The sequence below is a fragment of the Squalius cephalus genome (genome assembly GCF_949319135.1).
Source record: "Squalius cephalus genome assembly, chromosome: 11".
Lineage (NCBI taxonomy): Eukaryota > Metazoa > Chordata > Actinopteri > Cypriniformes > Leuciscidae > Squalius > Squalius cephalus.
This window is the reverse complement of record NC_137132.1, coordinates 15,886,871-15,913,839: the sequence shown is the minus strand read 5'-3', so window position 1 is coordinate 15,913,839 and position 26,969 is coordinate 15,886,871. Positions and strand designations below refer to the sequence as shown.

Genomic DNA, 26,969 nt, shown 5'->3' with positions numbered 1-26,969 from the left:
TCAAATCAGCTGCACACTTGCAGTCTTCAGACCCAAAGTTTTTAACCCGAAGACAGCATGATACTCGAACGACACAAGTGAAGGAGAGCGCAATGATAGCTTCCATTAGAGGATGGCACAACGCAGAGAAAACACCGTCTAATTACTGTTATGCACTTATGCAAGAGCCGCCTTCTGAATTCTTAATGCATCCTGCATGTCCATTGATATTCAGCACTCAGGCGACCCAAGTCCAATAGGAAGTTCAGAGCGTGTAAGCACAGAAGGATAGGAATAACCACCACAGATGTGCTGACATCAAGCTCGTTTTCAGCTTGAAAAACATCCCAGCAAATGTTTGCATTCACTCATACGTCCTTGATTGCACATAAGAATACGGACACATCTCTCGGGTGAGTTCTCAGCTTTGACGCTCACTGCATAAGCCACAAGGTGCTCCTGTCTGATCGATATGAGCACAAGGCCATCGTGAATCACACAGGGAACATTTACGGAGTGCAAAACCCGTCTCTAAGCAAACAAACAAGATTTGTACCATGTGAGCATAACATCAGTGATCCGTTTACAGAAATTTCTTTTTACAGCTCTTTTTGCAAGCATATTAATGTAGTGAAATCATTTGTGGCATCAGCAAAATGTCAAGATGGTGGACTGGTGTCTTATATCTCCATTAAAGTAAAGGAAGAGCATGTAGCTAATTACTCCATTTGATTTCTTCCTTGGGTCGACACAAAGGCCGATGCCAACAGAGGTGAGACTGCTACATCACTTAATGAATTAAAGGTTGCTAATTATTAACGTTTAAATCACCATATGTCGCCATATACGTGGCTTGGCTCTGATCCTGCTTCCCTGCGTGCAGGTGCATTTCGGGTGCTTTCTAGCAAACCTTTGGCAATTTGTATGCACATGCGTCCTTGTGGGATCTGATAAGCCTGCATTTGAAATGGTAAAATAAAAGGGGATTAAAAGAACACATACTGGCCCGGGCTGTGAGAAAGCTGTGAATACTCCACTGGCCCAGAACCAAACACATGAGTCAGAGTCATTAGAGCTTATCCCTGGAAATCACAAGACCCTTTCCTGTATCAATATTAGCACAGATAGGGACAGCACGGTGCCCAGAGGAATGGGCCGGAATGGGTATCATTAGGAAGTTTGAGACTGGATTAATTTTACTGTGTATAATTAGAGCACATGCAAGGCACTTCCTCTTGATTACCATTGAATCGCAGTTAACAGAATCATTGGATGTCGGAGCCATAGCCTTGAAGCCAGCGCGTGACATATGGAGCAGTTGCGCTTCAGGTTACAAGAATTCTAGGTACTTTCCCGATTCTGTTCACTTTTGGTTCCTTTACAAATAAAGAATCATTGTATATCCAACAGGCACTGATAATATATACAATAGTAATTTTTGCATAATGGATTGTGATTGTGAAAATCAGAAATGATTAGTTCACCTCCAAAGTCTTCGGGTCTGAGTCGTTTATCACGAGTTATGTAAAAGAACCATCATGACAGAAATTCACAAATGCATAAACTGTAAGAAGTTTGAGACTAGAAACGCATTATGCACCATAAGAGTAAAACTAACTACTTCTTTGTAAGCAAGGTTAAGCTTTTCTTTGTAAGAAATGATTAACTAATTGTCTCTGTCTCTGAACGAACGACTTGGACCCAAACTTCTGATCATTTCTGTTTCCTGTACAGAATCTATAGGATGTTGCACATGCGTGGTCAACACAAAATGTACAAATCATTCTCCGAGACAACTCATTGTTCCCGAATCATATTAAAGATCTGTTCAAAATGAACAAATCATTCATGATCGACCCATCACTAATCCAGAAATCAAACCTGTTACATTTACTTTGCCAAGCTCCAAATAGGAAAAAAAGAGCGCATAAGACTTGTGTGTCTTCTGAAGTTGCTGTTCTCAAATCTCAATTTTTAAAAAAATGGCATCTCTAAACATTTGGCACCTGGCCTGATGTCAGTGATGCCATATGCCATTGCAATAGGAATGGTCTGCTGGCCTAATGCAAGTTTATGTAAATGTACTTGTGATAGTTTTCAGCACACACTTACTGATACTTTTAAGACTACAAACTATTTCTAAAAGTTTTGCATCAACTTAAACGTATACTCCAAAATAAACGTATTTATAGTAAATATAAAAGCACATTATTTGCTAAAAATTAAAAATCCATCATTCTTTTGTGGCGGGGCCATTAAAAATGTTGGCAGGGCAAGTAGTAAAAAAAAAAATCACACATTACTGCACTGATCACAACTTTAGTTTGAAAAATGCAAGTGAGATTCAACGACTCTACCAAAATGATAGGAGGAGATTATCAGAGGAAAAATGGCAAAAAAGTTGTTGTTCCTTACACAAACCGGTTTTGCTTTTACTGTACGGACTATCCTTGCGAGCACTAGGCATTTCCTTGAGTAAATGAAAAGTAAATGCTGAAATTACATTTCTGGTTTGTGCAAAAATCTCGTAGTCCTTTTTGACATCACTTACTAGAATACACAATTGCATCTACTTTATGCAACCGTGAAAATTATAGGTTATTGCATACCAGGCCCTAGCGGAATGAAGACACGAGGAAACGAGATGACTTAAATTTCCAATTTATCTACCATTTTTATTGCTCTTTATGTGGACTTAATGTTCTGCTGCCTGAATGGACCGCCATGACTCACCAAGTCTTCGCTAATTGTGGCCATTCATTAGCGTAGTGCTTGGACAGCCAGACATAATGGCCTGGTTTTATCAATTTTGCCATGATGGCACAATTAAGCTCTTATTTGACATTAAACATGAAAGGCTGTAAGGGACAGACTGGCCACAGACATGCTCGCACAGAGGAAATGTCAGTGTGTCTGGGAAGGGGACCGACTCGCTGAGGAACAGAGGTTTGGACAACACAACTGAGAGAACGCTGGTATTCCGCCAGCCCGCTGCCATGGACATCGAAACTCAGCAGGGAAATGCTCCTCCGTCCCGCATTAGCGCTGACATTCTGCATTCAAACGATGCCACGGCACAGCATGGGCAGCAGTGGTGGGCGGACGTGCCATAAAGCTGCTGTGACAGCCCACCTGGAGCTGGGGATGGGGTGGATAATCCTGCCGTAGTTTGATTATGGGAGACCGGGCCCCAAGGAGGATGCAGGTGACAAATCAGATCCGACAACAGACACAACAGCATCTGACACTTGGGAGGGGGCACCGCCTGTAATAGCCAGCATTGAGTAGCAAGCACACCTGACCCCAAAGTGAGAATAATGAGCTTCTGGCTGGAACACACCAGTGTGGGGGCCCTTCAAATTGTAGTGCGAATAGTACGCCAGAACATCATTTCACAGCAGCGGTTAGCCAGACCAATGGAGAAAAATGGCACTCTGGTTTGGCTGATCTGCCCCCCAGTGTTGGGTCAGGGGGTCAACAACAGCAGGAGGTTTGCATTTCACTTCACGATCACCAAAGCAACTCCTTGGAGAAGTGTATTTCTTTTTTCTTTTTTTTTTTTATACTTTCTTTTTAAAGGTTTTACATTTTTTTTTTCCATTTAAACCAAAATGAACATAAAGTAACAAACAGATAGACCGACCAATGAAATGAAACATTATAATGTAAAGCCATAATACAATGAAACATGTTCCCTAGACACCTGTTAAATGAGATATTTGTATATATTTTATAATATAAATGGCATCTACTTATCAAAGAAAGTTTTCCATTTCTTCCAGTAACTTTCCCCTTTTTCCGAAGCATGCCTTAATGAAAAGGTCAGTTTTTGGAGAAGTGTATTTCAAGGGCAAAAATAAAATAGAGCCCTTAGTCCCATCTCTCACCCCACAGGATTTTCCATTTTTCACACTAGAACACAAAAAAGGTATTCAAATGCATAAAAAGGAAATATGAGCGGTTTTCTTGGCAACAAAAATGGGATATCTAATATAAGAAGTCAATTTACTTCTATTATAATCCATTAAAATCTTTGCCATTTTATTGCATGGGTTGTTTCACTTTATTTCAACACTGAGGGAATAAAAAATAATCACTAGTAGAGAGGTTCAGAGAGGCTGCGCTTATCACCCCACAAAATCTAACAAAAATTAGGCAGGGATCCGTGGGTATTCAAGTCAATCAGTATGTAATGAGAAACAAAGAAAAGAAATGATACTGACCAGAAAAAAGAGCCAAAAAGCCAGAGCACTGCTGTGTTTTTTATTAGTTCTGCCTCAGTACATTTCACTCTAAAACAAATATCTACTTGAACTCTAAGAACAGAGTAAGACTCTATAATTGATATCACTATGAGTAACTAACTATTCATTAGCAAATCGACTGCAATTATTTTCCCTGTTTGAGTTCTGACTCCTGTCCTCCTGACCAGCTTCAGGCGACCAGTTTGGTGGCAATTATAAGATATATTTTCCATTATAGCTCAGCTCCATTAGGCCTATATCTTTTATCGAACAAACAGAACAATGTAATAAATGCAGTCAGATTAATGTGTATGAAGTTGTTTGAACAAACACTATATTCAGCTACTTTGATAAAATATCAATCTGTTCAGTGGACCCTTTTGAATGAAAAAAGAAAAGAAAAAACATAGCCTAAATGCCATCTTTAAAAGGTATATTCGGAACAATACTGTATTTTATATATAACCCCAGTAAAAATCACATCACACACATTTATTCTATATTAAAAAAAAAAAAAAACATAATATTTCCTGTGGTCTTTTTACAGGAACAAAGTCTTAGAGACCTAATAAAATAGTCAAAAATGCTGTCGATCTGTCTAGGAAATGCAATTGGTAGGAATTTATTTATGTTTTTCAAAATTTTGACCAATATGCTCACCAATAAGGGTGCATTTATTTGATTAAAAATATACAAAAACATTCATATTGTGAAATATTATTACGATTTAAAAAAAGAAAATTATATGATGTTAGTGAGATATTTCAGCAATGTTACACAATGTACACTGATTTGCCAAGGTACCAAAGTCTGCAATTAAAAGACATATCTCAAAATCAACTGTCTACCAAGACCAAATTATTTGGCTTATGCTATGATGTAGGCTATGAAATTTGAGAAGAAACAACTTAGACAAAGTTGATCCAAAAAAAGAGACAAAACTGATAAGTTCAATTAAAAAATAACCTATGAGCAGTAAAAAGAAAAAAATCCCACTAAATATTTACCAAGAATGATGGGTTTTATGTCAATGCCTTGATCAAAGACGGAAGGTTTTATCTCTGAGGATCTCGCAGTAATCCACATTTTCCACAAAAGCCTTTTTGGTACAAAACACATTGTTGTTTTCCTTGTCAACAATGGAGAGCTTGAGAAACCATCCTATTTCAAACAAGATATTAAAGCATAAGCCAGAGACAAATACCAGTGGCTTATTGTGACCTATTGATAGCTAATACTTAAATTGTCTTGACATCCCACACAAACTGTAGTTGGAGAAACTAAAGGATTTATGTGTGACAGAGAAGGAGAGTGAGAGAGACATCCATTCTTCTCAGAGCACTCTGTCTTCATTACACTGTGTTTTAATGTCCATTTCTACAGCCATCTCTAAGGCTCAGCATGTATCTCAAAGGAGCATTCCAGAAAATGAACCTCAGATGTGATTCATTCCACGGTGCTAAATTATCCCAGCTCTGCTTCAGCAAATTAAATTCCTTTCTTAACCCCACAGGACTCACAAGGCACGGGGCTTTTAAGAGAAATAACAGAAAACTCCTCATAGCACTGAGAGTGACAAAAACCTGAACATGCAGACACCCAATGGTTCGCAAATTTAACAATGCAAGTCATCTGAGAAAACACAAAAATGGAACAACATAGAACGAATGCCAAACAAATCCCTAATTCTGGAGCAAATTTAAACCACACCAGACAGACAGTTTTTGTTTCTTGTTAGCCCACTAGTGCTGGCTTAACCCCCATTCTGGTGCGCCGGTTCAGAAAACAACAGATGTTGATGCTCAACCTTGATGAAACCCGACAATCATGATACTGTAAGAGCCAGACAACATTTTCAGTTCATTTTAAAACAAACTTTGTTCACATGCCTGAACATGAACATATGGAGCTCATTTGTCCTGAAACAAATATGTATCCTATACTGTATGTGGAAAAACTGAAAATAACTACATATTTACATTTGATGAAAGAAAACATAAGCATTGCTTCCCTTGGCAGAATTTGCTAGGGTGTTCAATGTGGTTGCTAAGGTGTTCTGAGTGGCTCTTTGCAGTATTATCAATAATGATCTGAAATAGAAATTCTTAATTAAAAAATTAAGCTAAAATACATTATCATGGCTTCAAACCAAAAGATATATATATATATATATATATATATATATATATATATATATATATATATATATATATATATAGATGTATTTTTTTTTTGTAAGCAATAACAGCTTTTTTGGCTTTGGCATTAAGATTATAATTGAGACAAATTTAAGATTTGTAATTTTTCATAAAAACAACTAGGCTAAATGAACTCAACCTGATTAAAAAGCTTTTCAATGGATCAAAATAAAAAAAAATCTCAGTGTAAAAATTGTGCAATTCAATAAAATATGAAAATAAGCTCTAAAAATGTATTTCAGTTTTTGATTTCACAAATTATAAAAATGGAAACCTTTACAACCTGCCTTCATTAAACATGATAAACCACTAGACTATAACGGTATACTGCAAAGAAATGTATTGCTGTTAAACCTGTTTAAATGATACAAGTCAGCACATTAACTTAAATAGTTAAAATAAACAATAAATACTTAAATTAAAAAAAATAAAACTACAGACACTGAAAAAAACTAACTAAACTTGAACTGACAGCCATAGTGAAAGGCCAAAATCAGAATCAAAAATAAAATATTAAGAAGTATAATAAATCTGGTTGTTAGTGGATTGATATGCAGTTGGGTGTTCTAAAAACAGTCTGCCTTTAAGTTTTAAGATCCTCTGGCTGGGGTGTTTTCCTTTAATGTAAATTTATTAGGCTTTTTTGCCTGTCTATTCATCTACCAAAAAACAAAATCTGTTTTGCAATTTTCCAGCTAGCCTAATCCCAAAAAATTGCAACAAAATTATCAAAAAATTATGAGATAATAAATGATCTGTATGGGGGTATATGGCAGTTTTCCCCGTGGTATCGAAAATGGTCTCGAATATTGATATTTTTCAAGGTATCGTATCAAAGTTGGAAATTCCAGTATCGTGACAACACTAATATATATATAATTGTCTGACTGCTTAGAAAAGTAGAAGCACACCGCACAACAAGCAGCAAGATTTCATTCACATTCATGGCAAGTTTGAGCACTAGTGCCTCAGCAAACAGCAGTAATTAGAAATGTGGGTACATCAAAGGACAGAAGAGTAAAGAAAGGTCCAGAAAATGTCATTTGGAGGAGTGGCTGTGACTGACTATTGGATGTGTCAGCCTGCAGATGGAGGTCAGTGCTGGAGAACGATGGCTTTAGAACAGACTGAGGCTGAGTAATCACTGTGCTGACATCACAAGTCCTAAATCAATACTGGACAGAAGATCACACCCAGTGCCTCCCTTCCTGCAAATTAAGCCGTTTAAAGGTACAATCATAATTGCTTACAAAAAGCGCCATATCCACTTCCTGTCCTTACATTCTCTTTGTGGGTTTAATTAGCAGAGCAATGACACGCTAATAGGAGCAAGACAGCCTTCCCGGAGGAGGGGTGGGCAGAAGATTGCTAGCTTTCTTTATCCTGTGTTGACTTTCCCAGGATGATGAAAGCGAGATCTGAGAGTGTGTCCTCCTGACCTCATAAGATGAGCAGAGTGTGAGGTGCAATTTTTGCTTCGTGCCTGCAGGGCTGATTATGATGGAGATGAGGCTGGCACATAGAGTCGCCATACAGTAGCGCAGACCACCCACACCCGCCTTCCACCACACAGTCAGCTGCGCCGCTCTGACTCACGGCTCGCTGGCCAAATTTCAACAGAAAATCTGACATCACGAGAATGATAACAACTCAGGTTCAGCCAAGGATCCAAAAAAAGACTGGTGATCTTTGCCTCTTGATTCTTGAGTGCTCCTCCCAAATGAAAGAATCAATCTTGATTTAACACAGTGCCCTTCAGTAAGACTTGCCTTCCAGTGCTACAGATAGTAAAATGCTGGGGTATGAGTAATTTTATATCATCATAACTGTAGGTTTTATATCACGTCGTAGTTACTTTTTATTGGAAAAGGTTTATATTACACAACAAATAATGACACATCCAGTATCAGTCCAAGTCTCACAGCTACATAGTATAAAGACACAATAAAACACAATAAAAGTAATATTATAAAATAGGGCTTGGAGAAAAAAAAACGATTCACTCAGCTATCGCGATTGTTTTTTTTTTTATACGATTCTAAAATAGATTTTTTTATTCCAGAATCGATATTAATTCAAATTCACTTGCTTTATTTTTGTCCTTGCTTGAAGATGAGGTTGACAGAAGTTAGCCACTTTCGTTCCAACAGAGGATGAAATGTGTCGTTATCTTTGAGAGTTGAGTGATGTAATATCCCAAGTGGACGCGTGGAGAAGAGACGTGAGACTGAAAGCACTGAAAAGCCCTTGCGCTACTCATATGCTGAGAGAGAGATAAGACAATAGAGCTGCACGATTCTACTTTAAAAGACTGTGATCTCGATTCAAACACCCAAGAGGTCTTTCAATTCGTCTGTCTATTAAACTTTGACAAAATCATATCGCAACATTCAAAGCTGTGTTGGCGCTGCCGCTGACCCGGAGAGAGTTGTCATGAAACAGCTTCACAAACAGTCTTTTCAACCTCATAGTATCATTATTTCTGTGATGCAATAGTTCAAATTATCATAGAAGTACTTGGATAAAAGTTTAAAGTTCAAATATGAACACTGATGTCAACGATAGCAGCTTGGTGCTTAAAGCTGCAGTCGGCAAGTCTGGCAGATTGGGTCGACTTAGCCAAAATTTTGAATGTTTACAACTCTCATGCCCCTCCCCCACTACCAGCGAGCACCCTCCCATTGAGGTCGTGCTCGTCAGTGCGTGTGCACCAGATTTTCTGTGAACGTGTCCGTCTCTTCAGCATCAATCAACACCATGGACTCGGAGGTAGGCTTCCCTGGCTAATCTATCCATAGATAGCAATAACCGAGTAATTGGAAGCTTGTTAGTAGATTTTCTCTCCGCCATCACGCTTCGTACAATCTTCAGGCGAACTTCAGGCATGTCGTGTGCATGTGATATTGTAACGTGCGCAAGGGAGGGGGGATCTGTGGCGTGTGCACGACCTGTGATTGACAGTCAGATCTCACACCCCCCTGCGCTGATTGGACCCGATGATCCGGGAGCGGTGGATTTTTGCACAAAAAAAAACCACGCTCCAGGTGGAGTTAGAAGTTCGGTTTTTTTTCTAAAACCACCTTATTTATATTGTTCTGTCGGATTATAGTGTCGTTTTCACTGAATATGATAAAAAAAAATGTTGCCGACGGCAGCTTTAAAATAACACATTTATCAATTACATTGTTTCGCCACTAAGTGGAGACAAGTGACTGTTAAAAAATGTATTTGTTATTGAATAATTTATTCAAGAGAATGTAGTACTGTATGATGCTTCTGAAATAAAAGTCAGAAAGATGTGATGATTTGTTTTTGTAAATATAACTCATCTTATACATTTTGATTCATCATGATTTAACTTTTCCCGATGGTCTAGTGTTAAAAAAATTGCAATATATTGCAATATCGAATCGCAACTCTTAAAAAAAAATTCGCAATACATATCATATCAGCATTCAAGTAGCGTGATAGTATCGAATCTGGAAATAGGTGTATTGTCCCAGCCCTATTATAAAACGGAGCTGACTTTTAGGCCCCGTTTACACGAGAACGCTCGCGGGTGAAAACGTAAAAATATTTTATCAGATGTGCCTTTCGTTTAGACGGCGACGGCGTTTTTGGGCCTTAAAAACGCAAAAAAGTGAAACCACCCTCCAGAGTGGAAATCTTAAAAACGCTCCACCGTCGCGTTCCCGTCTAAAGGGTAAAAACGCAAAAGTATGCTAGACAGTGAAGGCACCGATCACCGGTCCATTGCCACCTAGCTGCCTGGAGTGCATACTACATCGAATTTCACACAATTTTGCATCACCATATGCACGCAGATTTCCCCCCCAAAACGCTCGTCTAAACGCAGAATAAAAAAGTGATAACGCAACACCACTTTTGCGTTTTCTCTTCAGATCGTTTCCGTGTAAACATAGCCTTAGCCACGCTTTACGTTCTTAAGTTTATATAACTTTTATGTAAAGGGGTAATAAATTTCCTTATAAAATTACTTGTGATTTTTTATACATAGTGATATACTATGTATACAATACATAACACTTCAAAAGTATACCTTTTATTATAATATTTCAAAGAGAGATAGATAGATAGATAGATAGATAGATAGATAGATAGATAGATAGATAGATAGATAGATAGATAGATAGATAGATAGATGGATAGATGGATAGATGGCCTGAAAACAGACACAATTTGGTATGGTGGGGTTTACTGAGGCATGTGCAAAAGAAACTGGGGGAACAGAAACAGAACAGGAGTTGGACTGTAAAGACACAGTGTACCGAGTAAAACAGAGAGAGAGAATCGCCTGAAGCATCCCACTTATTTCACCCTTCACTGTTTGTCGATGATAACAGCCTATGCTCTCTTACACACACTACCGTCTGCAGTCCAAAAAAGCACAGAAATAACTCACTACGCACACAGATAACAGCTCTCGTGACAAATAACGTGGCAGAGAATGGCCTTTTTGGACTAGTGTTTGGAAAATGAGGAAATTCCATTCAAGCATAGAAGATCAATCAAGCCTGTGTGCCAGCATGCTCTGGTACAGCTATTTGACAGACCGGTAAAGTAGAGAAGAGCAGATGAAAAGATGTAGAAGACACATCAGGGTAGGTGCTACCTGCATTCCACCTCCGTTATTTAACATAAATCCCTATGCGTCTAGACAATTCATTAATTTGACAGATATACCAGTGGAGTGCGTATGCTATGGGACACTGAAACACCATTAGGAGCTGACGTATCCTGCCATCTTGAAACTAAAGGCAATTACAGAGTGCCAGCTCCCATACAGAGGCTGCCACTTATGTGTATTCTCACCTGTTAATAACTTATTCATTCCAGAGCCATATTTTCAAGAATCAAGCGGCATAAACCACACACACACAGAATTAATGCACATGATATAAAAAAAAGTCTCACATTGCATTACAAATCTCACATTACATTGCTGCAGAAGCTTTTGAGATCCAAGAAAACTGTTGATGTGCAAGGAAAAGATTTCCTGAATTAGGCCTAATATTTTAAAGTTGACGTGAAATTAAAACTCACTCATTGATCTTATTTTAAACCATTTTTTTTTTTACCTCAAATTTTTTATCAAAATTTGATCTTCTGTCCCATCTAAATATCCAATCAACAACAGATGAACAGAAGTCTCAAGTCCCACCCAACATTTTCATTTATTTTCCAATATTTATTCCATATTTGATTTATTCAATATTTATTCCATATTTTTCAATATTTTTCACTCGAATGGATCATAATGCTGGAAAAAAGATGACGCTGTTTCTGTTTCATCGCAACTTTAACCAAATGTAGTTACATGTATGTACAACATATTGGAGCCTGATAGTTTGTCTGCCAATATTTTGCCATTTTTAATATAAATTTATAACATCAAAGGTGTTTTGTTAAAAGATGCTCATGTGAGCCAATACCTCAAAGCTGTTTTTAGCCAGTCACAAAGCATCATGTGTGAATGTGTGCTCAATGCACAAACACATTTGATTAAATGGCTGAATGAGATTCCTGATTAGGCTCATTGCTCTGTGATCTTGGAAGATATTATAGTTGCAACACAGTAATTAGGTGTCTTATTTGTGCCTTTAAACCTTTGCAAGGTCCAGGGTGACACATTAAGCAACATAGTAAGCCAACAATATTAATATAATATTCCATTTTAATCCAAAAACATTATAAGCCATCAAATAAAAGGGTTCTTTGTTGGTATCGATGGTTCCATGAAGAACCTTTAACATTCATGGAACGTTTTCATTGCACAAAAGATTATTTATAGTGGTAAAAGGTTCTTCAGATAATTAAAGAGGACCTATTATGCTTTTTAACATTTTCAACTTTCTTCAACTTTCTTTAGTGTGTAATCTTGCTGTTTGAGAGAATGAAAAGGTTCTACAAAGTTACAAAGCACAAAGTCCACTCTGAAGGGAGTTATTCTCTATATCAGTAAGCACTGTTTCTAAACTCCCTGAAACGCCTCGATTTTAGTCTTTAGTTTTCTTCCGGGTACGTACAGGTCACAATATAAAACACAATATATACAAAAAAAAAAGACATTTCCGAAAGTGCTCGAAGCAGTTGACCAATCACAACACACTGGTCCAGCCAACCAATCAGAGCACATTGCACTTTTCAGAAAGTGGGGCTCTATGGAGACAGGAACTAAACGGAGCGTTACTGACAGATTAGGAGGAGAGGTGCTGCCACAATGTAAAATAAGTAAAAAATAATAATGTGTTTTTTGAACATTCAAGCATGAAAACCTATGCTTGTAGACCCCAAAAACAAAATCAAGACTCTGTACGGGCATAATATGGGCTTGATAAAATATTTTTCATATTTTTGTAGTATTTCTGTACCTGAATACTAGTGTTAGACCTACCCAAAAAAAACTTGTTTATTTCATTTGTATCTTTATTAGATTGTATTTATTTGTGCTACTTTTTCAATTTAATTCAAAGATTGAAATCAAGCTTCCTTGTGTTGTGTAAACTCTTAAGCAACTACCTCATTGTAAAAACACAAATACAGTGAGTGAGCAAACATTTAGGTGAGATAAATGTAATTTAAAAAATTGTCAAAAAAAATTCACCTCCATTTTCCAAACCGGAATTCAGGCCCTAGTATATAATGAAGTCAATTTGAAAGATTTTTGGAATCTTACGAACTTTAAGTCCATTTTGGTGGATTCACAAACTGAGGAACACAATCCATGTGCAACTATATACAGTAATGGTTAGGGTCAGGTCGGAAGACCGTGTTTAGACCAACGATTCCTGCGGTGATTCCACAGGACTATAATTGAAGGCCATAATGTTTATACAACACACACAGGGCTATATATCAGAGCGGAGAATTGTTCACCAGGAAAGGGTAATTACACCAGGCTGTGCATCGTTCCTCTGCTCTTACAGCCGACTTCTTTCACTGCTCTGACCTGAAATCAACATTGATACACAGCGGGAAACAAACAGAGATGGAGCTTTTCTCTCCATTTTGTGAAGTACCCAACTTGCCCCGATCCACTTGAGTGGTAAATGTATCCTTATCCCGAGAGGGGACACCCATCTAAGCTGTCATCGTGCAGCTGGGGTTAAGTGGATGAAGCCAAATGTTGTCGACCCAGTGTCACGTTCGCTTCAGGAATAAAGGGCTGAACTGATAAGAACGCCAGAGCATTGTAGTCCTGCTGAACGAGTGAAAGAGCAAGCAAGCGATGACAGGGTGAGTGCCATTAAATGCAACTCTTCTCTAAACAATCAGTTTAAAAGAGAGGCTCCGTTCTGGCTCTCCAGTTGATTAAAGATGAGATCTGCGATGAGGCCCAGCATCTGGTAACACAATTGAACATTCGGGGAAGCGGTGACTAATGAGCTGCCTTCTCCCTCTGTGCCTGACTTCAATATTGCACTATCCCATGCCATTATGTATGCATGACAAAGAAGGAATCAAAGTTGGGTTTTAATACATGTCTAAGATTTGAAAAATAACAAGTTGTTTTGGTAAGCTAAACCAGGGTTTTTCCTGCATAGAGAATTATGAGGCGGCCGTCTCCGTCAAATTTCGTGCCGCCTCCGGCTCTAGACAAAACTCGGACAGACAGTCACATGCTCAGAAATACTTTTTCCACCGTGACAGTTCTGTTGCGGGTTCCCGACCTGTGTCCATTCTCAAACCGTATAGTTTGCCAATAGTGCTGCGCAGATCATCATAATCCGCGGGTCGGGCGGGCCTAGTAATAAAAACATAACACTCCAATTAATCGAGAGTGGATGACAAATAAATCACTATAATGTGTTGAGTTTAATAAAAACACAGAACTCTCATCACGGTAAAACGCAGTGAACGTGCGTCACTCTTTTACTTTCGTTTTCAAATACGTAATTCTCTTCAGAGAAAACCAATCAAGGAAAACATATCAGGGCTCGGCATTAACGCTGTCCGGGACACGTGTGTTTTATTTCTTTTTTTGAAGGGACAAGTGAAAGAGAATTGCACTTGCACCCTCATAATCTCATTTAAAGTTGTAATTTTTCAATGTAAATTATTTACCAGTAATTTGATTTGTAACAGCCTAGTGTCTTATTATTCTAATTGAATGTATTGATCAAATTTAAGAATTTGAAATGAAAGATGGAGCATACATTTAATAAAATAAGGGAAAAAATGCCCTTTATAAAGGTAAAAAAATTATTCTGATAAGAGTGTTTTCCAACAGTGATGTAATGAAACATTGACAATTTAAGTTTGGAGTGAGTAAAGCCTCTGTTTAGGCTATTAAGGAAATGTAATTTTGCCAAAAGAAGTACTTTTAATTTAAATAAATGTTCATTTTAAATCAGCCAACTTCAGTGTGATATGTTACCATATTATCATGCTTAACACTGAGAATTTGAATAATTGTAATGTGATGATCAGATGCAAGAATATCATAGGTTTGGGTGGTTGGCGGGTGGATTATTTATTTTCAACAGTGGATTCGGGTGACTCAAAGTGCACCAGATTAATGAATTTATCTTTAAAATGTACAAAATTTTCTTCCGAGGGGGCATACCCCCGGTCCCCCCTAGAGGTACCGGGCTCCACCCACAAAAATACTGTGGGAAACACAGTATATGATGGTCTATGAAAAATACATATTCAATTATCTTATTATTAAAATACATTATCAGGATTTTACCACCTCCGCCTTGTTTTGAACCAGGAAAAACCCTGGCTAAACTGTGGCTCTGAGTTTGGACAAACTAATGCACAGATGAAGAAGAATATTATTAGCAATTTGCACTAAAAGTTTCTTAAAAGTGTTAAAGAATTTAAGATTATAGTAAGTCTTATTTTAGCATTACTTATATAATATTATAGTATTTGTTAATTTGTATATTATTGAATTTCATTTTGTATTTGTATTTTTTATCTAATGATAACATTTCATCTAATGTTTACATTTTATTTTCTTTCAGCTTAATTTCAATAAACAAAAACTATTTTTAATAGTTTTAGCTTTAATAACAGTAACAATGTTTTAAAGTCAAGATGAAATCAAAAGTTATTTACATTTTTAATACACATTCCAGGGCTTAATGCACTTATATTGTGCAAATAAAATGTCACATTTCAGAACTAAACATTTCAAATGCCATTTTAAGTCTAACTGCAGAAAGTGTTTTTGAAGGACAACTTTTCCTAGCCAGTGTCTGTGGTTTGATGTCACTTCCACTTCCTGCTAATTGAATCAACTGTGCCCACTGCAGCATCCGAATCCTTCAATATTGTTTTGTATCTTTTTTCCATAATTGATGTCTTTGTTGCACTTTAATCTTAACTTCTCTGCAAAAATCTTTAATCTTTGTTTTTGCAGATGTCCTTGAGATTCACATTAATCTCTTAACGGTGGTAGCTACTAGAATGAATTGCATATAGAAGCAAATTGTTGGCTAATTGTTTTATCTTTATTTCATAACGGTATATCAATATATTGATATACCGTTCTGGCTTGTCACAATGTGCTTGCTTGGTAAACCAGTTATGCTACATAAACTGTAGGATGCTATAGCACTAATTTGATATTGCCATCACATGCTTGTGCTGTCCAAAGATCCACCAGAACAGTTTACATTTTTCACTATTCCAGCAAAGTCCTCGAAGATAATGACCCTGTCACAAGCCAGACATGAACTGGCACCGGTGTTTATCCAAAACAAAAACATGGGAACTTGGGGAAAATCCAATGAAATGGACAGAGCAGAGTTTTGGGGGTAATACTGGGACAGTACATTCTTAAGACTCTATGGTAACTAAATGGGGGTCAGCAAAGCCACATTTAGAATTTAACCACATTTAGGAAATAAAATATTAATAATGTAAATATACACACACTACCCACTCACAGTTTGGGGTCAGTGCGATTTTTGACACATTAAATTAATCAAAAGTGACAGTAAAGACATTTGTAGTATTACAAAAGATTCTTATTTCAAATAAATGCTTTATTTTAACCCCTTACCCTTTTGAGTTTTAAAGAAGACACTCTGCATATTTTTGCAAAAGTAAAAGCACTTCAAAAAATGAAAGTATGAAAAAGTTATGGAAGTTTAAATTTACTGTAAATCAAATGTACTGTACTAAACATTATTATTCTATTATAAAATTACTATAAAATCAAAGCCATATATCTAACCACACTGTGTGTTCCAAATTTGAAGTTGATATTACAAAAATTTAAGTTACTATTAGATTGTGTTTATGCGCTATAACAAAAATATCCACCGGGTGTCACCAACATTCTATTGAATTCTTTTTTGAAGCATTCTCCTGTAACAAAGTAAAAAAATTTCTGTCCAAATATCACTTCTATCAAAAATAGCCAAATATGGAATCTTGAGACTTGAATATTGTTTTATCAGGATTCGAAAAGGTTTTGATTATAAAGTAGTTTTTTTGTAATATGAAACCTCACACTGCCCACTAGTGGAGGGGCCGCTAAAATAATTTAAAGTACCGTTTACATGGTTACGCAACATTCAAATTCAAAAAGGTTTTCACATGATGAATTTTGAGTTCGTAAGCTTTTGAATGATACGTAATTTATGATGATTATTAAGATATGTGATGAAAGAAAGGCAATAAAAAAAGAGTGCCAGTTAACTTTCTATTTATCAAGGTTTTTGATCACGGTTTTCACAAAAATAACTGTTTTGAACATTGATAATAAGAAACGTTTTTGAGCCCAAAATCAGCATATTAGAATGATTTCTGAAGGATCATGTGACACTGAAGACTGGAGTAATGATGCTGAAAATTACACTTTGCCATCACAGGAATAAATTACATTTTAAAATATATTCAAATAGAAAACAACCATTTTAAATTGTAATAATATTTCAATTTTTTTTTTACTGTACTTTTGATTCGGTAGCCTGGAGCAAAAGAGGCTTCTTTCAAAAACGTACAAAATCTTACTGACCCCAAACTTTTGAATGGTAGTGCATATAAATTACATCAGACTGGTAAACGCTGTGGCAAATCCACAAGTCCGGCTGCACTCTACAAAAATAATGTGATCTGCATACTAAATAATGTTATCTTCATACTAAATATGGAGAAGAGGGCTAGGCTCAAGCCTTCAGCAGTAACCTTCTACTCTTCCTTACTGAATACTGATTCAGCCATCCCTTCCACATGTTGAGTAAATCCCACAGTCGCGGCACAAGGCCGTCCTCCTTGAACTCTAATCTCAGAACATCTCTTATCGACAATGCTGAACGGCATGATTAAAAAGGAGCCAGGACAATCCAGCCTTCTGCTTGGGATCTCCTTTTCTCCATGGCCTCTGTCAATCACCCAGGTAGCTTCCATATGGCTTTGCCTGGGCGGCCAATTAGACAGCTTCAGCAGTCACCCTTGTGGTGTGTTAAGCACCCTGTGGGCATTAGAGATTCTGTAGAGCCTGTGTATGGTAATGAGGAGAGGTAAAGAGAAAGTCTTCTGGAAGCCCAGTCTGTGAGGAACTCACTTGGTGCTGAGGGCTTTTTTTTTTTTTTTTTTTTTAAAGCTGTTAAGAGATGCTGGCTGCTCTCGCTCAGACTGCCACTCCAAAAAGCAAATGGCCTGGGGCCCCGGTACTTCAGCCCCCATTAGCAATGAAACAAATCATAGCGGTTGAAAAGGCCTACCTGTGAAATGTGCACCATTTGTCTCCAATGAACTTCTCTCTGAGCCTGGAAGCTTATTTGCGGAGGTGGAATCCTTCAAAGGTGTACAGACATCTCCACGTATCGACTTAAGACCAGCAGAGAGGAAGAGAGAACCGCTGTTGAACTGATGAAGTGAGTGATCATTGGGACTACCTGCTTGACAGCCTGGTATCAAAATATAAATAATTCAAACTATATAGATGTACCAAAAAAAATGCAATGTAATCTTCAAGGCTTTGTGGGCTCATGGACACACAGGCGGTGAAATCTGAGGGTAGTATGAGGGAACTGATGTCGACGATGCTCATTTTCAGGTCTGGCAAACTGAAGGAATCAGTGAAACAGAAAATGGAAAAATGAAAGCCAAGCTCCTGCTCCTCTATCATGCAGCCATATCTAAAAACAACAGCAAGCAATTTCACACCATAATTGGCAAACATTTTGCCAAAATTAGAAACAAGGAAACAATCTTTTGTACAGCTGTTTTTTTCCTGGCTGACCATGTTAGGAAAATATGACTCAAAAAAAAAAAAATCACGACAGGATGATAAGACAACATTTAAAAGAAAGCAGTTGAAAAGCAAGGCCCTTGAAATTAGATGTTACTGTACCAAGATTGTTTTGCCTCTAGGTTGTTTTATGTAAAACCTCAGAAGGTCGTTCTAAAAACACATTTCTTTAATTTATCAGTCAATTAGAAGATGTCACATCCTTAAGTCACAACAATCCCTCATTTTCACCCTGCGTCTTGGGTAAGCGAGCGCAGAACTGTTTCGTTCAAGCAAAAGCATTAGATGATCATGTACGATGCTTCAGTCACTCACCAATTATGAATCTCCTGCTGCTGCAGGGAATCTGCTGATCTCGAAAAGGTTCTTGGACCATTTTCTCACAGTCGACAGAGGCATATTTGATAATTCTGAGATATTAGACTACTTAAAACTCAACTATGTCTTACAGGATATATGCACGTCACTCGCTCTCGTCACAAGAGTGACTTGAAGTGGTGCTGCTGTCATGGCAACGACAAGGCATGAGCTTGATGAGATGCGCTACAAAGGTGGTGCGCAAAGTTGATAAAAAAAGAGACTTGAATATCCTGCAGGGAAAGCAGCTCATGTGACCTCGAATAGCCTTGAAAGGAAACTCAGCTGGAGACACATCTGACAGCTGAAACTTCCAGGGCAACATGAAAGAGGCATTTTTGGAGGGTGGGTGACATTCAGAATGTGCTCGAGTCTCGACAGCCAAAACACTGAAATCAAATGTCTGTAAATAACATCTTGCTAAATTCTAACTCTCAAGTCTACTGTTATGATACTTCATGAGCCAAGGAGTTAACAGTGGCAACTCTGTGCTATACAAAGTGCAAAAGTCTTGCTGCACAATAATAATAAAGCTAAATAAACCGCAAAGGATTATATTTTGTGCAAGCCTCAAGGAAAATAACATAGTAGCTGTAATTTTCAGCCATTCACCTGGGCTAAACTGATTTGTGCCAGTAATTATTAACTATGAAATACTGACTGCGCTGGGCTGCTCTGAAGGAGAGGTCTGGAAAATTCACTTAAACCACTGACCACACAGAATCAATACTAGACACAGGGGATGGATATGGATATGTCATGCTCTGTGACATTATATTCTACTCATTGACTGGCATATGGATTCTGAAATGGCCTCTAAGAGCACAGCCAATTCTGTATGATTTTATCATTTCATGATTTTGAATGCTTGCTTTTGTTTTTACAATTATTATTGATAGTCCACCATTATACAAGTGTTAGTGAAAGAAATATAATTAGGGCTGTCACCTGTCACAATTCCTAGATTCAATTTGAGTACTCAATTTTTTTCAAATCCTTGAGTTACCGCACTGAGTAACCAGAAGTGGTGTATTCCAAGGACGAGAATCTATGAACCGCATTATTAGTCTGTTTTCTAAGACTGCACGATGTAAAAACCACATAGCATAGCGCTATTGTGAATTCACAAAGGCTGCGATTCAATTAAAATATATGCCCTGCGGGTTTAATATAATCGCTTTAATTACTTACATGCGTGTAGAATATGTGCGTCTCAGAGCGGCTCCGTTCACAGTAAATGCTGCTCCACATAAACTGTCCTTTTGCTGTGAGTTTGGGTTGCTTATAATTTTCATATGAGAATGCAATGGGCGCCATTACATCAGACTTGTAAGGTAAATCATTTATAAATCTACACCAACACAGGAGAATACATCAATATGTTTCTAAATATGCAAACTGTTCATCGCTATTACAAAATTAATGTTTAAACCCCCACTCTGAGTTTGCATTTTTTGATGTCCACATATTCTTGTTTTTACTGACTCCAGCAATAATCGACCGATTACTTTATTTATATATATATATATATATATATATATATATATATATATATATATATATATATATATATTTATATATATATATATGTTAACACACACTGACACTATAATATTTGAAAACCAATAGACCAACAGGTGCATCCCTATTGAAAATACTCCAGAAATCACAGAAGCATGTTTGTTAGCATCACTACAGTTCTTCAATCAATTATTGTACAAAAAGGTTGTTCATTAGTTAGGAAAATGGAGTGTTGAGTTTGTGAAGGGCTGGTCTCATGGGTGTTGGACAGATTGGCAAATGTCCTGTGAGTGGCCCTCAACACAGAAAGTGCTGAATGATGCCCTTGTCTCAATTCTGTGGAGACCGCTCTCACGGAAACAGACAAATCGTCACACCATGTTGGTTAACCTTCACTACAACAGAGAGTTGTGCTTCTCCATGACCTATCCATCAACTGATCAGGCATCCAATGAGATCATGCATCTTCCTCTGTTTTCTGTCAGGTGCATATGTGCTACCAGCAGCCAGGCACTCAGGCTCCAAACTTGTGCGGGCCTTTGTGTGCCCTTTTAATCGTGTTTGTTCAGTTGCTGTGCACATTCTGTCTATAGGGACGGGCTTTTCATGAAAACAAATGCAAATCAGCAGTACCAGTCCAAAAAGCATTCGCTTCAATCACCTTTGGCCATAATTACATGCTTGTGAATGTTGTGATATCACTGAACTACAGCAGACTCATTGCCAATGCCAAAACATTAATGTACATTAGCAGCACCAAACAGAATTGCAAAAATAATAACTTTCAAAACAGGTTTGCTAAACTTGGCCTTCCACTGTTCAGACAAACATGTAGTCCTGACCCAAACGTATGCCACAAATACAGACGGACAGAAAACCAAGTTAGAAAATGTATTTTATGCTGATTATCCAGTGCTGATTTTTTTTTTTTTATTATACCAGTCTGTTGGGGGAAAAAACACATATACAAGCAATTCTGCAACAAGACGATAAAAGAAGCCTTCTGGAAAGCCATCCAAGCATGCTCATGCCTGCAGCAGACTTTACTTTGCAGACTTTATTACATGCAACATAAATATTCCAGTAAATAATAAATGAGATAAAGTGAATGTCTTTGTTCCTCTGATATACAGCAGAACACTTCTACACACTAAACATTTCAGATTTTGCCAGATATATTTTCTAGTGTTATATTACCATATATATATTAATTCAATTTTGGTTGTTTGAGCATGTAAATATAAAATGACATAGCCATTACACTTACAGCTAATATACTTTCTGATATTTTTTAAGATATTTGGCCATGTTTAACTTTAAATTTTCTTCATAATCACCACAGAAAATGTAAAAGGGTAGATTCCGTATGGGTGTCACTAACCTGATGGGTGAAAAGTTGTTTTTATCAAAGAAATTACGCACTTATCTCGTCTTCATACCGACGATGAACATGGTGAAGGTGTCTGCTGGATATAGAGATTTAATTTAAGACCTGTTAATGTCCGCACTAATAAAACGACGTGAGAAGCAGGCGATTAAAGTGGAGTTGTTTTGGTTCATAAATCTTTTCGGTAAACAAATTGTTTTCTGACTCATATTGATCTAAAGACGCATTTACCGCGTTCCCTGGCACAAGCCAATAGCATTTTAGCACAGGCTATGAAGGAACATTTCATTGGTTGCAGCTACATACGCCCCCTTCAATAGAGCTGGTAAGTCCCGCCCATCCGTAAAACCCCACTGGACCTCTAGGTTGAAAAATCGTCAATGCAAGTGAATGGGAGAAAATAATTATTTTCTGGTGCCGTTTGAATTGTGCCATGAATGTGAACATATGTTGTCTGTGAATTTTTTATATAATTTTTCATGTTACGAGTTTGACAGTATATGGTATGATTCTTCGGCTAGCAGTTGTGGAAGAGTCATAACGAGAAAGACTACATGTCGCCTATGTGACGTCACCCCATAAAGTTGACTTACCCGTGGTTTTCGCCAACCTCAACGATTTTGTCCTCTCCATGAAAGAAGGCGGTGAAGTGCACCAAAGACACAGCCATGTTTAGCGGGATCCGTGAGCTAGTGTCCGTGTGCGAATGGTGGTGACGTTTCAAACGCGTCGAAAGCAGCGAAGAGTTGTAGTCCACAAAGTGCTCTCACACAAAGTCTAACCGTATAAAACTTCTACCCGCTAAATTGTAGCATTCTTTACACGAAAAGTTATATAAAAAATTCACAGACAACATATGTTCACATTCATGGCACAATTCAAACGGGACCAGAAAATAATAATTTTCTCCCATTCACTTGCATTGACGATTTTTCAACCTAGAGGTCCAGTGGGGTTAACGGAAGGGGCGGGACTTACCAGCTCTGAAGCGGGACTGTCACTGTCACTGAACCAAGGCATCAAATGAAGATCTGCCGATCGAACGAGAAGAGGTATGGTTCGTTCAGTTCTGTAAATTAATCAATCTCGTTCAAAATAAGATGAGACAGATGGTGGGAGAATTATGAATGCTTAAAAATGACCACCATACAGAATTAAAACAACGCACGACAGTGTTGAAGCTCTTAATATATTTACACAGTTATTATAGATGGACCCCTTACACAGACTGTGATGACGTGTTTTATCGGTCATCAGCATCGTAAATCTTGCAACGTTTTATATATATATATATTTTTTTTTTTTTTTTTTTTAAATGTATGTACATTTATAACACTATATTTGTATTATATTACGTCACAGCCGGCTCTGAGCCGCGACAAATGCGGGAGGCAACAACGAGAACAAAAGCGAATTAATAAGTATTTATTAACAAAAAATAACGTTTACAACTCATAACTAAAGAAGAGAAAACATCACTACAGAAAACATTCCACTCTGAACATAAACGTAAATAAAAAATAAGCTACGTAATTAACACAAACACAAAATACACACTCCAAATTACAGGCCTGCAAACATAAATCTCCAAACTAAACTGAAGCAAACGAATAATAAACAAATAAAATAGCAACCCAAAATAACAGAAGACAAAAGGGTAACCGAAGAGAGTGAAGTCAGAGAACCATCACCTTTTACTGACCGTGTTCATTACAAAAAAAAACTAGTTAAAGCTGCTGTTTAAAGCAGCACTCAGTACATGTAGCTTCGGGATTTCTTCGCTGTATTCTCGATTTTTGCTCGCAGGTTTCTCTCTAGAGCTCCCCCCACAGCTTCGGAATAGATATTTGACAAGACTGTTGTAAAACTCGTTGGTGATTCTCAGACACCAGAGGCTAGTAGATCAACAACATCAAAGCAGATGGGACAGTCTTTAAAACGTCTTCTTCATTCGGGTTCGAACAGCGTGAGGGAGCGCAATAATGACAGCATTTTAGCAGATTTCTTTTGGCCGTAAAGCAATTGTTTACATCGCGAGACCTGATATCACGCGAGACTTCCTGACGCGGCGGCCGGCGGCCCGCCGGCTCAAAGTTGCAAGTGCGTATTTTCCGCTCACGGGCACCAGGGGGGTGCGAAACGACCACCATTCAACCCGAAATAAGTAATATAACCATTCCAATGACTCCGAAGCTGTTCAGTTAAGGTAAAAAAAGTTACTTAGTTCACCTTTAAGGCTATGGGAGTGAAGGTAAAGTTGAATATTTCTCTCTCTTCTGACTGCCGTTATTAATCTCTATGTAATTTTATTTTTATTTTATTTTTTTTTGCTATTTGCGCAAATGGGAACACAAAAAAATATATGTACTGTAGCCTATTCTCTGATTCACCGCTATAAAGATTTACCCAACTATGAAGACTTCCGCTTCTGAGAAACGTGTAAATGTGAAAAGACTCAATTGTTGTTATTTCTATTGCTTTTATCAACAGCTTGATAATTGTTGTACTAAACAGTGGAGAACACCAGAGATGATAATGAAATTGTCTTGTTGCTGGTAATTGTATAGAAAAAAAAAACTCTCTTTCTGGGGTAGGCCTCTTGTTAGATTTGTAGATTCGCAAATTCTAACAAACCATTAAAAGACTCGGGAGTCTGTGAAACGGTTGAGTGAACAACTCCATGATTCGTTCAAAACACAAAAGACCATAGAGCAAAAAAACACTCACTTATCGCCACCTAATGGCCTAACAATGTAACCGCCAGAAAGGCCACCCGAGCTTATGAGTGAAAGAATCTTTTAGGGACACAAATTCAAAAGTTTCCAGTCACTGAGATGAATCAAAATTCCCATCAATAGCGTGCAGTTCAGTTTAAAGTTGTATTGCATTAAGTAAAGGAGGAAATATCCATATAGTTATAAAAGAAGCGTTGTGTTGTAAACTCACACATTGAGAGCAAAAAATAACTGTGAAACCGACTTTTTTTTTTTTTTTTACAGCACAGACTCACTTACCATTATCCACCAGGGGGTGCAAAAATAACACCCATTCCACCCTCTTATCTTCAACCAAAAGCCCTCAATTTCATCCTTATTTCAGTACTATCAAGGAGGATTGCAAGTCGTTCAGAAAATCAGTTTCATTCTGTGTAAGAGCTGAACCAGATGCTGCAAAGTTTAGGGCACACATGTTGCACACACCAATGCATTGTAACGTGTGACTTGAGCACACATATCACCTATAAAACAAACAGAACCACCTTAACCGTTGTAGTCCATATATAACTGAGGTTAATGTCACTTTAATAGATTAAGATTCAATATTTGACTTTGAAACCACTATAGTCATAGAGCAAATCAATTAGTCTATAAGTTTCTTACGTCACATGCGTATTCTTCATATTCTGTCTGTCATTCTCTTCTATGGTGATTTTTTTCATAAATCTGAATGCATATGCAACAGCACACCAGATTTTGTCATTGTAACTCACCCGTGCTCAATGTGATTAAACAAGCACCACTTATGCAATAAATTATTTCAAAGAATGGTCTAATTGTCATGCAAATCATGCCGTGTTCATTGACTATCAATTGTTGCTGTGACTAATACAGAACATTGGGGGGGATGTGCTAATTTACTTTAAAATTCATTTGAGACACAATAAGGCTCCTAAATGTTTCAAATTGTAGCCTACACGATATTCAAGTTGAGCGGATTTATAGCCGATTTGGCATACTGCTTCAGGAGGCTATCTATGATTCTGTCGTGTGTCCACAAAATTAAAATGATGACCCAAACAAAGCATTAAAGTCTCACGATCTACAGCAATTTCCCATGCAATCCAATCCATCACATGTTGAAAAAAAAAACTAAATGCAGAATAGACCGTAACTGCATGAAGCAATGGTGCGAATCGTCTTACCTGTTTTAAAGATCGCCGTTGTTGTGCCTCCTATAACAATATCAATGGTGTTTATTCTTCTGTTGGTGTTTTATTTGGCTTGATGTGAGCTTCACTGATCAGCTGTTGTTTTATAAGCACTGCGCGCGTGCCCTATCAATTCCCGCCGTTCCCTAGTGCCCGGTGCAACGCTGTTGAACACGATTAAAGAAAAAATAAAACCTTAGCGGGCGGTACGCCGTCAAAAACTACTTTCGAAGGCCACTTCATCTTAATTCTTTCTCCGTATATATCCGTATGATGTGAGCGATGCGGGGCAAACGCACGCTGTCAAGGAAAGAAGGGGAAAATCCGCATCCCAGTGAGAAATAAATGAATCCTCTCTCAAGTCAAATTAAGTCAAACATCGGTTGGAGGGCTTCTTTTGCTCTGTTTCTTTCACTTTCCCTCTTCCTCTTTCCAGGGATGAGTACCTTTAAATAGCGGTTTTAAACGCGTGTAATAAGAGCCCGATAGCTCTGCTCTCTTCTCTCTTCTGCTTCAGGACCTGCACTGATACAGCGCACACTCCTTCACGCTGCTCTCTTCTCCACACACACGATCTCCCACACTGCTCAAAGCATCTCTGACTTTGTAGGATTTCGTTACCAATGATCTAAATGCAAGTTAGTCTGGCAAATATACGGATGGGAATAGAAAATAATTGAATGATTCCGCTTATGATTCCATTTTATTTATTTATTTTAGCCTATTTGTTGGACGAAATATTTGCAACGATTCTTTGGAAATATCACACTGTTTACTGTTGTTTACTGCCCTCAGAAGTCTGTTAAAAATAGTGATCAATCATATTTCAACAAATAGGCTAAACTTCTTTCAAAACGTGTTACAGACTTCGGAAACTTTGTGACATAGCCTAATCCAATAATTTGTTCTGACTAAAATGACTAAACAAACATAAATGTTCAGTCAAATTTAATTCATTCATTCATTCAGCCATTCTAAAATAGTCTACTAATTACAACTATGGACTATTATTAAAGGGATAGTTCACCCAAAAATGAAAATGTTGTCGTCATTTAGCTACTCACCCTCAAGTTGTTCCAAACCTGTATGAGTTTCTTTCTTCTGTTGAACCAGACAGTTT

The 26,969-nt window shown here is 37.6% G+C and overlaps 1 protein-coding gene across 2 annotated transcripts in view; it reads right to left on the bottom strand.

Annotated features, from left to right (window-relative positions):
* grik4 (glutamate receptor, ionotropic, kainate 4) overlaps positions 1-26,418 on the bottom strand; it is a 389,008-nt gene extending 362,590 nt beyond the window's left edge. For both annotated transcript variants that reach the window (XM_079885109.1, XM_079885112.1), the window contains exon 1: positions 25,844-26,418. The gene's annotated coding sequence lies outside the window, so the exon portion shown is untranslated. The remainder of the gene's footprint in view (positions 1-25,843) is intronic.
* Between the last annotated feature and the right edge of the window lie 551 nt (positions 26,419-26,969).